General features: G+C 45.8%; 1 protein-coding gene across 1 annotated transcript in view; it reads right to left on the bottom strand.

The window, feature by feature from the left end:
- The window catches only part of LOC122539540 (histone PARylation factor 1), a 60,042-nt gene that overhangs the window by 23,163 nt on the left and 20,420 nt on the right, over positions 1-16,459 (bottom strand). The window lies entirely within an intron of this gene.

Below are 16,459 nucleotides of genomic sequence, written 5' to 3'. Positions count from 1 at the left end.
CACCTGTCCCCAAAGTCAGGACAAATTAAACTTGGCCACTTACTCCCCTACCCGTCTCATCTTGATCATCAGCAAAGCAATGGAATTTGTTGACAGTGATCTTATCAAAGGGGGTCAGATAGCTCAGTTGGCTGGATGGCTGGTTTGCTGTAATACTAACAGTGTGGGTTTAATTCCTGCACTGGCTGAGGTTACCATGAGGGACTCTCCTTCTCAACCTCTCCAAGATGGAGGACAGGAAACATTTCTGGCTATAACAGGCTGCTCCTTTTTTGAGGTATTTTAGGTGTTAGAGATGATTTCCTCGAATTCCAGGAGCAGCAATTACTGTTTTATATGCTGTTGCATTGTTTTGGAATATTGGGAAAAAAAGTCAAAACAACAGTTTTAAAAGGGAGAAAGACAGACAAAGGCAGTAAGCACATGGTCTGTAAGGGAGAGAGAGAGAGAGAGACCCACACTGCTAACTGACACAGCAGTGAATCTGCACAGTTACTGCCTTTGCAGTTTGAATTCATGTATGGCTGGACATCGGAATGTGTCTAGGAAAATTTAACAAAGAGCGAAATTCGCAACTGATCTTGGAGGAACCTGTTTGGGAGAGGTCACAGCACAGAAACAGATAAGTAAATAGTTTTAAGCCTTGCTGTAAATCTACAATAGTGAGTAGAGTAGGTTCTTCCTTGATTATAAGCTTTTACTGAGATCTGTCTCTTGACTAAGTTTTAAAGATATAAGCCATAAGCATTAAGTTAGCCTGGATCAGTGTTTTGAAGAGCAATAAGACGGTGCTATTTTCTGGGTCTATAGATTGGAAAGAGCAAAATGGCCTTCAGTAGAGTGATATGCTCTTCTTGTTAGATGTAGGAATTTCAGGTGAGTTTAAAAGTTACTGAGGATTATATCTGCAATAAATGTCGTTGGTTGCAAATCTTGCCTGATTGAATGGATTGGTTAGAGCGACAGTTAGAGGCAATGAGGAATTTACAAGAGCTAGAGTTGTGATGGATGACAGTTATAGGAAGGGAGAAAAACCATAGATACAGTCAGGTAAATGGGTTAATTCCAAGAAAGGTAAGAGAAGTAGGTGGGTAGTACACGAGTCTTCTGTGGTAAAAACAATGACTGCAGATGCTGGAAACCAGAATCTAGATTCGAGTGGTGCTGGAAAAGCACAGCAGGTCAGGCAGCATCTGAGGATCAGGAAAATTGATGTTTTGGAGCTGCCTGACCTGCTGTGCTTTTCCAGCACCACTCTAATCTAGACAGGAGTCTTCTGTGACTATCTCCATTTCAGACCAGTATGCTGTTTTGGAAAATGTAGAGGGTGATGGACTTTCAGGGGAATGTAGCATGAATAGCCAAGTTTCTGGCATCGAGACTGGCTGTAATGTAATGAGGGGTACGTTGGGTTCCAAGCAATCAATTGTGATAGGGGACTCTCTAGTCCGAGGTACAGACAGATGTTTCTGTGGCCAGCAACAAAAAAGCAGAATGGTGTGTTGCTTCCCTGGTGCCAGGATCAAGGATGTCCCAGAGGGGGTGCAGAATGTTCTCACGGGGGAGAGGGGCCAGCAGGAGGTCAGTGTACACATTGGAACCAACATATAGGAAGGGAAAAGGTTGAGATTCTGAAGGGTGTTTACAGAGAATTAGGCAGGCATTTAAAAAGGAGGTCCTCGAGAGTAGTAATATCTGGATTACTCCCGGTGCTACGAGCTAGTGAGAGTAGGAATAGGTTAGAGCAGATGAATGCATGGCTGAGGAGCTGGTGTATGAGAAGGATTCACATTTTTGGATCATTGGAATCTCTTTTGGGGTAGAAGTGACCTGTACAAGATGGATGGACTGCACTTGAATTGGAAGGGGACTAATATACTGGCAGGGAAATTTGCGACAGCTGCTTTGGAGGATTTAAACTAGTAAGATTGGGGGGGCTGTGGGTGGGACCCAGGGAGATAGTGCGGAAAGAGATCAATCTGAGACTGGTACAGTTGAGAAAAGAATCAGGGACAAAGCAGAGAACAAGGTAAGACTGATAAATTAAACAGCATTTATTTCAATGCCAGAGGCCAAACAGGGAAAGCAGATGAACTCAGGGCATGGTTAAGAACATGGGACTGGGATATCATAGCAATTACAGAAACATGGCTCAGGGATGGGCAGGACTGGCAGCTTAATGTTCCAGGATACAAATGCTACAGGAAGGATAGAAAGGGAGGCAAGAGAGGAGGGGGAGTAGCACTTTTGATAAGGGACAGCATTACAGCTGTACTGAGGGAGGATATTCCCGGAAATACATCCAGGGAAGTTATTTGAGTGGAACTGAGAAATAAGAAAGGGATGATCACCTTATTGGGGTTGTATTATAGACCCCTAATAGTCAGAGGGAAATTGAGAAACAAACTTATAAGGAGATCTCAGCTATCTGTAAGAATAATAGGGTGGTTATGGTAGAGGATTTTAACTTTCCAAACATCGACTGGGACTGCCATAGTGTTAAGGGTTTAGATGGAGAGGAATTTGTTAAGTATGTACAAGACAATTTTCTGATTCAGTGTGTGGTTGTACCTACTAGAGAAGGTGCAAAACTTGACCTACTCTTGGGAAATAAGGCAGGGCAGGTGACTGAGGTGTCAGTAGGGGAGCACTTTGGGGCCAGCGACCATAATTCTATTAGTTTTAGAATAGTAATGGAAAAGGATAGACCAAATTGGAGTTGAAGTTGAAGTTCCAAATTGGAGGAAGGTCAATTTTGACGGTATTAGGCAAGAATTTTCGAAAGCTAATTGGAGGCAGATGTTCGCAGGTAACGGGACGGCTGGAAAATGGGAAGCCTTTAGAAATGAGTCCAGAGAAAGTATATTCTTGTTAGGGTAAAAGGGAAGGCTGGTAGGTATAGGGAATGCTGGATGACTAAAGAAATTGAGGGTTTGGTTAAGAAAAAGAAGGAAGCATATGTCAGGTATAGACAGGATAGATCGAGTGAATCCTTAGAAGAGTATAAAGGCAGTAGGAGTATACTTAAGAGAGAAATCAGGAGGGCAAAACGGGGACATGAGATAGTTTTGGCAAATAGGGTTAAGGAGAGTCCAAAGGATTTTTACAAATACATTAAGGGCAAAAGGATAACTAGGGAGTGAATAGGGCCCCTCAAAGCTCAGCAAGGCGGCCTTTGTGTGGAGCTGCAGGAGATGGTGTAGATACTAAATGAATATTTTGCATCAGTGTTTACTGTGGAGAAAGATATGGAAGATACCGAATGTAGGGAAATAGATGGTGACATCTTGTAAAATGTCCACATTACAGAGAAGGAAGTGCTGGATGTCTTGAAATGCACAATGGTGGATAAATCCCCAGGACCTGATCAGGTGTCCGTAGTAGAGCTCTGTGGGAATCTAGAGAAGTGATTGCTGGGCCCCTTGCTGAGATATTTGTATCATCGATAGACACAGGTGAGGTGCCGGAAGACTCGAGGTTGGCTAACGTGGTACCATTATTTAAGAAAAGTAGTAAGGACAAGCCAGGGAACTATAGACCAGTGAGCCTGACGTCGGTGGTGGGCAAGTTGTTGGAGGGAATCCAGAGGGACAGGATGTACATGTATTTGGAAAGGCAAGGACTGATTTGGGATAATCAACATGGCTTTGTGTGTGGGAAATCATGTCTCACAAACCTGATTGAGTTTTTTGAAAAAGTAACAAAGAGCATTGATGAGGGCAGAGCGGTAGACGTGATCTATATAGACTTCAGTAAGGCATTCGACAAGGTTCCCCATGGGAGACTGGTTAGCAAAGTTAGATCTCATGGAATACAGGGGGAACTAGCCATTTGGATACAGCACTGGCTCAAAGGTGGTGGTGGGGGGTTGTTTTTCAGACTGGAGGCCTGTGACCAGTGGAGTGCCACAAGGATCGGTGCTGAGTACCTCTACTTTTTGTCATTTACATAAATGATTTGGATGCGAGCATAAGAGGTACAGTTAGTAAGTTTGCAGATGACACCAACAGTGGAGGTGTAGTGGACAGCGAAGAGGGTTACCTCAGATTACAACGGCATCTTTATCGATGGCCCAATGGGCTGAGAAGTGGCAGATGGAGTTTAATTTAAATAAATGTGAGGTGCTGCATTTCGGGAAAGCAAATCTTAGCAGGACTTATACACTTAATGGTAAGGTCCTCGGGATTGTTGCTGAACAAAGAAACCTTGGAGTGCAGGTTCATAGCTCCTTGAAAGTGGAGTCGCAGGTAGATAGGATAGTGAAGAAGGTATTTGGAATGCTTTCCTTTATTGGTCAGAGCATAAAGTATAGGCATTGGGCGGTCATGTTGTGGCTGTACAAGACGTTGGTTAGACCACTTTTGGAATATTGTGAGCAATTCTGGTCTCCTTCCTATCGGAAGGATGTTGTGAAACTTGAAAGGGTTCAGAAAAGATTTACAAGGTTGTTGCCAGGGTTGGAAGATTTGAGCTATAGGGAGAGGCTGAACAGGCTGGGGCTGTTTTCCCTGGAGTGTCGATGGCTGAGGTGTGACCTCATAGAGGTTTATAAAATCATGAGGGACATGGATAGTGTAAACAGACAAAGTCTTTTCACTGGGGCGGGGTATTCCAATCCTAGTAGGCATAGGTTTAGGGTGAGAGGGGAAAGATATAAAAGGGATCTAAGGGGCAACTTTTTCATGCAGACGGTGGTGCATGTATAGAATGAGCTGCCTGAGGATGTGGTGGAGGTTGTTACAATTGCAACATTTAAAAGGCATCTGGATGCGTTATGAATAGGAAGGGTTTGGAGGGATATGGACCAAGTACTGACAAATTGGGCTAGATTAGTTTGGGATAGCTGGTCGAGATGGATGAGTTGGACTGAAGGGTCTGTTTCCGTGCTGTACATCTTTATGATTCCATGACTCTCCCCTTGCCTGAAGCATAGTGACCCTCAGATTAATGAGAGTTGGACTGTATTTTAATTATCAATGACCTGCTCACTGACACGCAATTCCACCTGGTCCACTCGCGCTTGATTTTGTTACAACATAGGTCCAAACATGGATAAAGGAGTTGACCTCAAGAGGGGAAGTGAGGATTGACACCGAGGCTGCATTTGACTGAGTGAGGCATCAAGAAGTCCTTGCAAAACTGGAGTCAGTGGGGATGGATGGAGATAATTCTTTGCTGGCTGGGATCATGCCAACCATAGCATGAGGGCAATCATCTCAGCTCCAGGACAGCACTGCAAGAGTTCCTCAGTATAGTTTTCTTGGCCTAACCATCTTCGGTTGCTTCGTCAATGACTCCGGAAGCATTTATTGATTGTCAATCTGTAAATTCTCCTGATAAACCTATGGCAGGCATCAAGAGCTGCATAGTTTCCAGAAGGGCAGAACTGTGTGATAGCTGCAGTGCAACAGATTACAACCACAGGTTCTTAACATGAGCAAATGCCATCCTTATTATCATTACACACGTGCACACACGGGATGTCATGTATTCAATTACAAAAGCCATTGCAGCTGTGGAATTCTGACTTCATATTTTCAACACCTATCTTTTGGAGTGACAATCTTCAAGCAAATAGCCTATAGCAGTAACACTCTGATAACAACTAAACTAAAATAAGTATCTTTTATCTGTATTTACTTTTAATCTTTGTATCTGAATTTTATCTAAGACATCATACTGCTTATTTAAAACCTTGATCTGTTCAAAACTTGCGTTGTTACTGGTTATTTTTTCAAAAATACTCCAAGGAGGGCTAAATGAGAGTGTAGCTCACAGTCCACTTTGAGAACCCATCTGGTGTGGGAGTGACAGTGGTGAACTGCTCCCTGAATGAGTTCCAACGCAAACGTATTGCTTATAAGTAGGAACACCAAATACCCAGATACATGAGGGAAGTTTTACTAATTCCCTGTACAGTTGTAGCAAAAATACTTCCCTCCTATTAGTCCCTACACTCTTGCAATGACGGTTTACATCACATTTCCCTTCCTATTTCTTTTATCCAACTTCCAGGATGGTGGTGGAGTAGGAGTCCTGAGCCAGAGTTTGTCTGATACATATGTTACTTTTCTTTGCTTTCTCTCCTCGCGTTTTCTTTTCTTCTTCTATTTACCTCCCATCCTCAGGTGGCATCGGCGACGTCTGGGGTGGAAGGCAGCTTGGACTCCTGGCCTCAGCACGGACCCAAACACCCGATCTCAGTGTGAACCCAAACTCCCGGCCTCAGTGTGGACCCAAACTCCCGACCTCAGTGTGGACCCAAACTCCCGGCCTCAGCACGGACCCAAACACCCGACCTCAGCACGGACCAAAACTTTCAACCTCAGAGTGGACCCAAACTCCCGGCCTCAGCACAGACCCAAACTCCTGACCTCAGTGTGGACCCAAACTCCCGACCTCAGTGTGGACCCAAACTCCAAGCCTCAGTGTGGACCCAAACTCCCGACTTCAGTGTGGACCCAAACACCCGACCTCAGCACGGACCAAAACTTCCGACCTCAGTGTGGACCCAAACTCCCGACCTCAGTGTGGACCCAAACTCCCGACCTCAGTGTGGACCCAAACTGCCTACCTCAGTGTGGACCCAAACTCCCGACCTCAGCGTGGACCCAAACTCCCGGCCTCAGTGTGGTCCCAAACTCCCGACCTCAGTGTGGACCCAAACTCCCGACCTCAGTGTGGACCCAAACTCCTGACCTCAGTGTGGACCCAAACTCCCGACCTCAGTATGGACCCAAACTCCCGACCTCAGTGTGGACCCAAACTCCCGACCTCAGTGTGGACTCAAACTCCCGGCCTCAGCACGGACCCAAACTGCCGACCTCAGCGTGGACCCAGACTCCCGACCTCAGTGTGGACCCAAACTCCTGACCTCAGTGTGGACCCAAACTCCTGACCTCAGTGTGGACCCAACCTCCTGACCTCAGTGTGGACCCAAACTCCCGACCTCAGTGTGGACCCAGACTCCCGACCTCAGTGTGGACCCAAACTCCCGACCTCAGTGTGGACCCAACCTCCCGACCTCAGTGTGGACCCAAACTCCCGACCTCAGTGTGGACCCAAACTCCCGGCCTCAATGTGGACCCAAACTCCCGACCTCAGCGTGGACCCAAACTCCTGGCCTCAGCACGGACCCAAACTCCCGACCTCAGTGTGGACCCAAACTCCCGATCTCAGTGTGGACCCAAACTCCCGACCTCAGTGTGGACTCAAACTCCCGGCCTCAGCACAGACCCAAACACCCGACCTCAGTGTGGACCCAAACTCCCGATCTCAGTGTGGACCCAAACTCCCGACCTCAGTGTGGACCCAAACTCCCGATCTCAGTGTGGACTCAAACTCCTGACCTCAGTGTGGACCTAAACTCCCGATCTCAGTGTGGACCCAAACTCCCGACCTCAGTGTGGACCCAAACTCCCGATCTCAGTGTGGACCCAAACTCCCGACCTCAGTGTGGACCCAAACTCCCGACCTCAGTGTGGACTCAAACTCCCGGCCTCAGCACGGACCCAAACTCCCGACCTCAGCGTGGACACAAACTCCCGATCTCAGTGTGGACCCAAACTCCCGATCTCAGTGTGGACCCAAACTCCTGACCTCAGTGTGGACCCAAACTCCCGACCTCAGTATGGACCCAAACCCCCGACCTCAGTGTGGACCCAAACCCCCGGCCTCAGTGTGGACTCAAACTCCCGGCCTCAGCACGGACCCAAACTCCCGACCTCAGCGTGGACCCAGACTCCCGACCTCAGTGTGGACCCAAACTCCTGACCTCAGTGTGGACCCAAACTCCCGACCTCAGCGTGGACTCAAACTCCCGACCTCAGCGTGGACTCAAACTCCCGGCCTCAGTGTGGACCCAAACTCCCGACCTCAGTGTGGACCCAAACTCACGGCCTCAGTGTGGACCCAAACTCCCGACCTCAGCACGGACCCAAACTCCCGACCTCAGCACGGACCCAAACTCCCGACCTCAGTGTGGACTCAAACTCCCGACCTCAGCGTGGACTCAAACTCCCGGCCTCAGCACGGACCCAAACTCCCGGCCTCAGTGTGGACCCAAACTCCCGATCTCAGTGTGGACCCAAACTCCCGACCTCAGTGTGGACCCAAACTCCTGACCTCAGCGTGCGCTCGGACCCCTGGCCTGGGGGCGGGGGTCTGCGTTGGAAGGAAATCAATCAGGAGGGGCATGGATAGGGGAAGTAGACAAGATCTTTCCTTTGGGATCGGGGAAATCCAGAACTAGAGGGCATAGATAAGGGACCTCAGGGGCAACCTTTTTCATGCAGAGGGTGGTGCGTATATGGAATGAGCTGCCAGAGGAAGTGGTGGAGGCTAGTGTAATTACAGCATTTAAAAGGCATCTGGATGGGTATATGAATAGGAAGGGTTTGAAGCGATATGGGCCAAATGCTGGCAAGTGGAACTAGATTGATTTGGAGATGCCGGTGTTGGACTGGGGTGTACAAAGTTAAAAGTCACACAACACCAGCTTATAGTCCAACAGGTTTAATTGGAAGCACACTAGCTTTCGGAGCGCCGCTCCTTTATCAAACACCTGATGAAGGAGCGACGCTCCGAAAGCTAGCATGCTTCCAATTAAACCTGTTGGATTATAACCTGGTGTTGTGTGATTTTTAACTTGGAACTAGATTGGGTTGGGATATCTGGTTGGCATGGACAAGTTGGACTGAAGGGTCTGTTTCAGTGCTGTACATCTCTATGACCGTTATACTGAACTCTTATTTCTCTATTTTTCTAATTTATTGCTGGAATTTTAAAAAATTTATTTATCTAATTTTTTTTCCCTAAGACTTTGTACTGAAGATAGCGTTGTGAGTGGCAACTTACAAACTTTTAACTGTACTCATGTGAAGACATGTAACAATAAAGCTAATTCTAATTCTAGTTCTAATTCTAATTATTCGCTGTACCTGAATTCTAATATTTTGTGATTCATCTCCCAGAGGCCCTAGCTCCCTCAGTCCAGCTGTGTTCTGCAGTCTTTGAGCAGTATTTTGGTTTTCGGTTCTTTCTGCCCCATGTATGGTTTGTGCCATAGACAAGCTGGGAATGGAATTCCATTATTACATGGGGACCTGTTGGCATAGTGGAAATATCACTGGACAAGCAATCCAGAACCCCAGACCAACGTTCAAAGCCACATGGTTTTGAATCCATGGCTGAAGGTGAATTTCGGAATTCAATAAAAATCTGGAACAAAGGATGTTTTCTAATCAACCTGTTCAGAGATGGAGCAGGTACGATTTGAATCCAGGCTTCCTGGCTCCTGTGAAACCATTGTCAATTGTAGTAAAAGCCCATCTGATTCACTAGTGCCCGTTAGGGGAGAAAATCTGCCGTCCTTACCTAGTCTGGTCTACATGTGACACCTGACTCATGGCAACGTGGTTGATTCTTAACACCCTATGAATAATTAGGGATGGGTAATAAATTCTGGTCCAGTCAGTAACACTGGCATCCCAGTACAGGTTGTTCTGCTATAACGTGCATTTCGTTAACACAGATTCGCTAAAACACAATTAATGAATTGGGGACACTGTTTCTAAAGCGCGAACTTTTAAAGCGTGTATCGGTTATAGCAGATCCCGGCCCGATTAGTTTAAATGCTGCGACTATTACTATAACACAGGATTGCACAAGAATGGAGCTACCACGTTATAGCAGAACTGACTGTAACAAAAAAAATGGGCCAGCAGCTGTGGTTGTTTTTTTTAATTGAGCAGAGCGGAGGTAATGGCCTAGTAGTATTATTGCTGGACTATTAATCCAGAGACCCAGGTAATGTTCTAGGGATCCAGGTTCAAATCCTGGAATTTGAATTCAATAAAAATCTGGAATTAAGGGTCTACTGATGACTGTATCAATTTTCAGGAAAAGCCCATCTGGTTCACTAATGCCCTTTAGGGAAGGAAACTGCCATCCTTACCTGGTCTGGCCTACATTTGACTCCAGACCCACAGCAATGAGGTTAACCCTGGACTGCCCCCTGGGCAATTAGAGATAGGATAAGACTGCTTGCCTAGCCAGCAAAACTGCTTCCCTAATGATTTTAATTTCACCACATTCCTCTCTCCCTTCCACCTTCCGATTTACAACAATTACTGGGATGGCAATTTAATGCTGTTCATTTGTATAGCCACAAAGTAACAATGTTGCAGTGATTTCCTCATCCTGTGAATTAATAAAAAAGAGCCTGTTCACCACCATCGTGCCTTTTAGGGGGATGTCCAGTTGACCACCTTTGCCATGTGTCCATGTTGACCAAAGGTACCTGCCATCACCTGACGGGTGCCCAGTTAATCCCACACGGATTTCCCAGCAGGCAGCAGGGTTAAAGACCCAGTGGTTAGCATTCACAAGGGTTGGAAATGTGTTGCTGGAAAAGCGCAGCAGGTCAGGCAGCATCTAGGGAACAGGAGAATCGACGTTTCGGGCATTGGCCCTTCTTCAGGAAGGGCTAATGCCCGAAACGTCGATTCTCCTGTTCCAGCAACACATTTCCATCTCTGATCTCCAGCATCTGCAGACCTCACTTTCTCCTCAAAGCATTCACAAGGGACTGAGAAGCTGTGCTGGTGGAGTGAATGTGAAAACCCTCATGAGGAAGTTGGCAGAGATCCCCACTCAGACCATTGCAGTGGTCAGCTGCTCTCATTGGTTTTGGATGGGATGGGGGGATTGGTGGAGAAAGTGTCTTTGCTGGTCCTCACCACAAAACAATTGCATCTTTGTAGCACCCTTTGCTACAATTAGCATTTTAGCCAATGGTGTACTTTAAAAGTGGCAATGCAGCAGCAAAGGTATGCACAGCAAGATCCCGCCAATATCATAATGACCAAGTAAACTTTCTGTTTCTCCACCAATGTAGTGCAATGGGATCTTCTTACTTCCACTGGGCAGGGGAGATAGTCTAGTGCCTCACTTGCAACTTAGCTGGCCAGCAGTGGAGCTCACCCATGGGCCTGCACTGAGGGGTGTTGGCCTGGGTCCTGTGCTAACGACTTGAAGCAACAATCTTCCCAGAGGGAGGATGTCATCCCAAAGCCTCATTCCCCCACCCTCCCCTACTCCCTTGGGAAGGATTATACATGGAACTGCCTGTTTTCCCATGGTAATAAGCCCATGGAAACCCCCTATTGATCTAAGTGTTTTCTTGGCTGGAGAAAAGTACTGGGGGAAGGTTAGATGGTGGGGACGGCTACTTTTGGCACAGGGTGTGGCGGGGCTCACGGAGAGGCATCGGATTGGGTGTTGTCATGGTCTGGCATGGCTAGTCCTGGATGGGGAATGGGACATGTGTTGGAGGGGAGGACATGCGAGAGAAAAGGAGTTTGGACGTAGATGCCAAAGGAATGCTACATTCTTGAACTTTTGCTCAAAGTTCTTGATATTGGGCCTGCCACCTCCTCAGACCCTCTTAACTGCCCTGAGTTCATCCCGGCCGACCTCTCATAACTGCCTCCCCACCCCTTCCCTCCCAAAACCCCCAAACTGAAATTGCAGTGTCTGGACTCTCATTTTTACCTGAGCCATTTAGTCCTTTAACATTTTGCTTGTCTGACTATTGAAACCAAGCAGTTTGATCGTCGAAGAAGAAAAATTGCCTATAACCGTCAGCAGTTTACAATATCTTTAGTTTTGTTTCTCCTACTAGGAGCTAAGTGACTGACATACATCATTACCCACATACCATGCCTAACATTTCACCAGGTTGGCAAAGTGAGTAAATCATTCAGATTATTGAACCTCCTCCATCATTCGATATGATTGTGGCTAATCATTACTCTCAGGTTGGGTAATCTGCTTCTTCTAATTATATGATCAGCTCAGTTTATATATGTCACATATAATTTTGCTTATTATTACTTCTTTGCTTCTACATGTTATTATATCTTTAAATATATTTAACTAAGATTAGCTGACATCATGGGCCTAACGTGTTATTTTACATATATTTTAGATCAGTGTGGGTGGTGGTTCTTTACTGAACTCAGGAGCCCTAACTCGGAAACAGCAAAGAGGCTGTGGTTTAGTTTGTGAGAGACTTCATCTGTATATAAAATTGTGTAGTTGGAAACACAAATAAAGATTGTTATAAACAGTCATAATGTTGCTGCGCCTCATGAAGTCGACCTTGGGCTATTATTTACTGCTTTTGATGCTTCTGTTTGACCCTGGGATGAGTTCCCAACTCCATAACCTTGCCTTCCCAAACACTACCTATCTGTGCCTTCATAACATCAACCCATTGCCTCATTGCCTCAGCTCATCGACTGCTGAAACCATCATCTATACCTTCTGCCTCCAAATGCAATAATTCCAAAGCTCTGTTGATTGGCTTCCCACTTACTACTCACCATAAATGTGAGCTCATCCAAAGCTCTGCTCTCCGTGTCCTAGCCCACAGCTAATCCATCCATCCATCACATCATTGCTTTATTGCCCTTGCTACCCCTTTCCTGGCTCACTGGCAAAACCCCAATTTTGAAATTCTTCTTCTTTTCGAATCCCCTTGTGCCCTTGCCCTCCCTGTATTTATAATCTCCTCCAGCCTTATAATCTTGCAAGGTCATATATTCGTAGAGTCATGGAGTTGTACAGTACAGAAACAGACTTTTTGGTCCAATTTGTTCATGCCGACCAGATAATCTAAATGAATCTAGGCCTATTTTCCCGCCTTTGGCCCATATCCCTCTAGACCCTTTCTATTCATGTACTGATCCAGATGCCCTTTAAATGTTGTAATTGTACCAACCTCCACCACTACCTCTGGCAGCTCATTCCATACATGCGCCACCCTCTGCATGATAAAGTTGCCCCTTAGGTCCGTTTTAAATCTTTCCCCTCTCACCTTAAACCTATGCCCTCTAGTTTGTATTCCAAGGACTCTTTGTTCAGCAACACCCCCCAGGACTTTACTAACCTGGTACACCATTCAATCATTTTGCCTTTGCTCATTGGGATTTCCTTTGTTCGGAATTCATTCCTTAAACTCCTCCATCTCTCTATATCTCTCCCTTAATCTTTAAAGGCCACCTTACAAAGTACAGGTAGTTCTGGGATAACGCACGTTTCAGCAGCACAATTTGGCTATAACGTCTCTGAAGAATTAGGGAACGGTACTTTGGAGAACACTTACCTCTGTTGATATTAGCGCGGGGATCAGTCCATGTGCTTCATTCAGCACATGCACTGATGTCAGCTCCTGACAGAGCAGTTTTCTGTGAGAGGTACTGTACACAGAGCAGTTCTCTTACATTTCTAAAAAGCACTGTATTAAATTTACTTTTGTTTCATTAATAAATATGATTTCAACCTTCATTCAGGCTGTGCTATACTTTGCGTTAGACTCTTGGGTGATTTTTGAGCGATTGTGAGTGATACATTTTGCTGGTCTGCCCCTAACCCCATGTTTCCCATAGGCCCCATTATTCAGATTAAACAATTTTTCTATTAAGTGAGGTTTCACTGAAATACAACTACGGCGTTATAGGAGAGCTACCTGTATCTGTTTGACCAAGAATTTGGTCATCTGTTCTAATAACATGTTGGTATCAAAACTTTTGTTTTGTGAATGGTGTCAAATTTTATCTGATATCATTTATGTGCAGCACCCTTGGCTGAATGATACTACATTAAATACGGTATCATGTTGTACTGAGAGAACCAGATTTGACAAGTCAAATTGAACATCACTTTACTCTCTCACCCCTCAGTTTTGCAAATGTAAATTCTGTTTCTCTCCCCATTTCTGCTGAATGTAACATAATGTAAATAATGTACAGAATAAGACAGCCCTGTGGCTCAGTGGTTAGCACTGCTGTCTCACAGTGCCAGGGACCCAGGTTTGCTGCCTGCCTTGGGCGACTGCCTGTGTGGAGTTTGCACATTCTTCCTGTGTCTGCATTTCCTCTGCATTCTCCGGTTTCCTCCCACAATCCAAAGATGTGCGGGTCACGTGGATTGGCCATGCTAAATTGCCCATAGTGTTAAGTGGATTAGTCAGGGGTAAATATAGGGTAGGGGAATGGGTCTGGATGGATTACTCTTCGGAGGGTCTGTGTGGACTTGTTGGGACGAAGGGCTTGTTTCCATACAGTAGGGAATCTAATATAGTCAAAGATTTGGACAGTGTAGTGTACAGTGTTAATGTTGACATGTAAAGAAGATAATCTACATGAATGATAATAGGTCACATAACTACCAGAACTTTTGTGCAATGTTCCTATCTAGAAGCTTCATATAATGTCTGGGTCCGATATATAAATAGAAGACAAGCCCAATAAGTGATAACATTTACTGACAGCCAGTCCCCTGTAGTCTCTATCAACATAAATCCCAAATGGATTAGATGACAATCACAGACTGCAAACAGGGTATTCCCAGCACTTTCTGCTTTTATTTTACATTTGCAGTGCTCACAGCATTTTCCTTTTCTTAAATCAAGTTGTTGTTGCACTAATTATGGTGTCACTAGATGGCACACTTTCCAATCCCATGACCATACACAGAGGATGTTGGGAATACAGCATATAAATTGATACATCAGCATCTGTAAAGATAAAGGCAGTTTAACAGCATCACCAAGTCATACAGAAGGTGTAGTATTCTTTAGTCGTGTTGTTTTATGGCCACATCCTTGTGTTTCGGTTCAAGATTGGTTGAGGAGAAAGCAGGATCAAAACTGTTTTCAGGCTTGGCCTTTTTATAAAATTGTTTATTACTTATACATGCTAAATACTAAAATGAATGGCGACCTGGCTTTAATCTTACTGTCACACAATTAAAAGACAATTCAATTAACTCTATTGTCTAATGCTGGTCCATCTATGTTGGTGTACTTCTCTGCATGTCTCTTGCCTTTATTGGTCAGTGCATTGAGTATAGGAATTGGGATGTCATGCTGCAGCTGTGCTGGACATTGGTTAGGCCACTTGTGGAATATTGTGTTAAATTCTGGACTCCCTGCTGTAGGAAAGATGTGAAACTTGAAAGGGTGCAGAAAAGATTTACAAGGATGTTCCCAGGGTTGTAGGATATGAGCTATAGGGAGAGGCTGAATAGTCTGGGGCTATTTTCCCTGGAGCATCGGGGGCTGAGGGGTGACTTTATAGAGGTTTATAAAATCATGAGAGGCATGGATAGGGTGAATAATCAATAATTTCCCCAAGGGAGGGGTGTCCAAAATGTGAGGGCATAGGTTTAAGGTGAGAGGAGAAAGATATAAAAGGGACCTCGGAGGCAATTGTTTTATCCAGAGTGTAGTACGTGTACAGAATGAGCTGCCAGAGGAAGTCATAGAGTCAGAGTCATAGAGAGGTACAGAACGGAAACAAACCCTTCGGTCCAATCCATCCATGCTGACCAGATATCCTAACCTAATCTAGTCCCATTTGCCAGCACTTGGCCTATATCCCTCTATCCTTCTGATTCATATACCCATCCAGATGCCTTTTAAATGTTGCAATTGTACCGGCCTCCACCACATCCTCTGGCAGCTCATTCCATACACGCACCATCCGCTGCAAGAAAAAGTTGCCTCTTAGGTCCCTTTTATATCTTACCTCTCTCACCCTAAACCTATGCCCTCTAGTTCTGGACTCCCCTACCACAATGAAAAGACATAGAACATAGAGTATAGAAAAGTACAGCACAGAACAGGTCCTTTGGCCCACGATGTTGTGCCGAGGATTAATCCTAATGTAAAATAAAATAACCTAACCTATGCAGCCCTAGTGGTGGGGTCTGTCTGGAGATGGTGGAAATGACAGAGGATGATACGATGTATCCGGAGGTTGGTGGGGTGGAAGGTGAGGACCAGTAGGGTTCTGTCCTGGTGGTGATTGGAGGGGTGGGGTTTAAGGGCGGAGGTGCGGGAAGGGGAGGAGATGCGGTGGAGAGCGTCGTCGACTACGTCAGAGGGGAATTTGTGGTCTTTGAAGAAGGAAGCCATTTGAGTTGTTCGGTAGTGGAATTGGTCCTCCTGGGAGCAGATGCGGCGGAGGGGGAGGAATTGGGAATATGGGATGGTGTTTTTACAGGGGGCAGGGTGGGAGGAGGTGTAATCTAGGTAGCTGTGGGAGTCAGTCGGTTTGTAGTAAATGTCTATGTTGAGTCGGTCGCCCGAGATAGAAAGGGAGAGGTCTAGGAAGGGGAGGGAGGAGTCTGAGACGGTCCAGGTAAATTTGAGGTCGGGGTGGAAGGTGTTGGTAAAGCGGATAAACTGTTCAACCTCCTCGTGGGAGCACGAGGTAGCGCCAATACAATCATCGATGTAACGGAGGAAAAGCTGGGGGATGGTGCCAGTGTAGCTGCGGAAGATGGACAGTTCCACATATCCGACGAAGAGGCAGGCATAGCTGGGGCCCATGCGGGTGCCCATGGCTACTCCTTTGGTTTGGAGGAAGTGGGAGGATTGGAAAGAGAAGTT

The sequence above is a fragment of the Chiloscyllium plagiosum genome, chromosome 2, assembly GCF_004010195.1.
Source record: "Chiloscyllium plagiosum isolate BGI_BamShark_2017 chromosome 2, ASM401019v2, whole genome shotgun sequence".
Taxonomy (NCBI): Eukaryota; Metazoa; Chordata; class Chondrichthyes; order Orectolobiformes; family Hemiscylliidae; genus Chiloscyllium; species Chiloscyllium plagiosum.
Note: the sequence above shows the minus strand (reverse complement) of the source record. Positions and strands in the feature narration are given on the sequence as shown.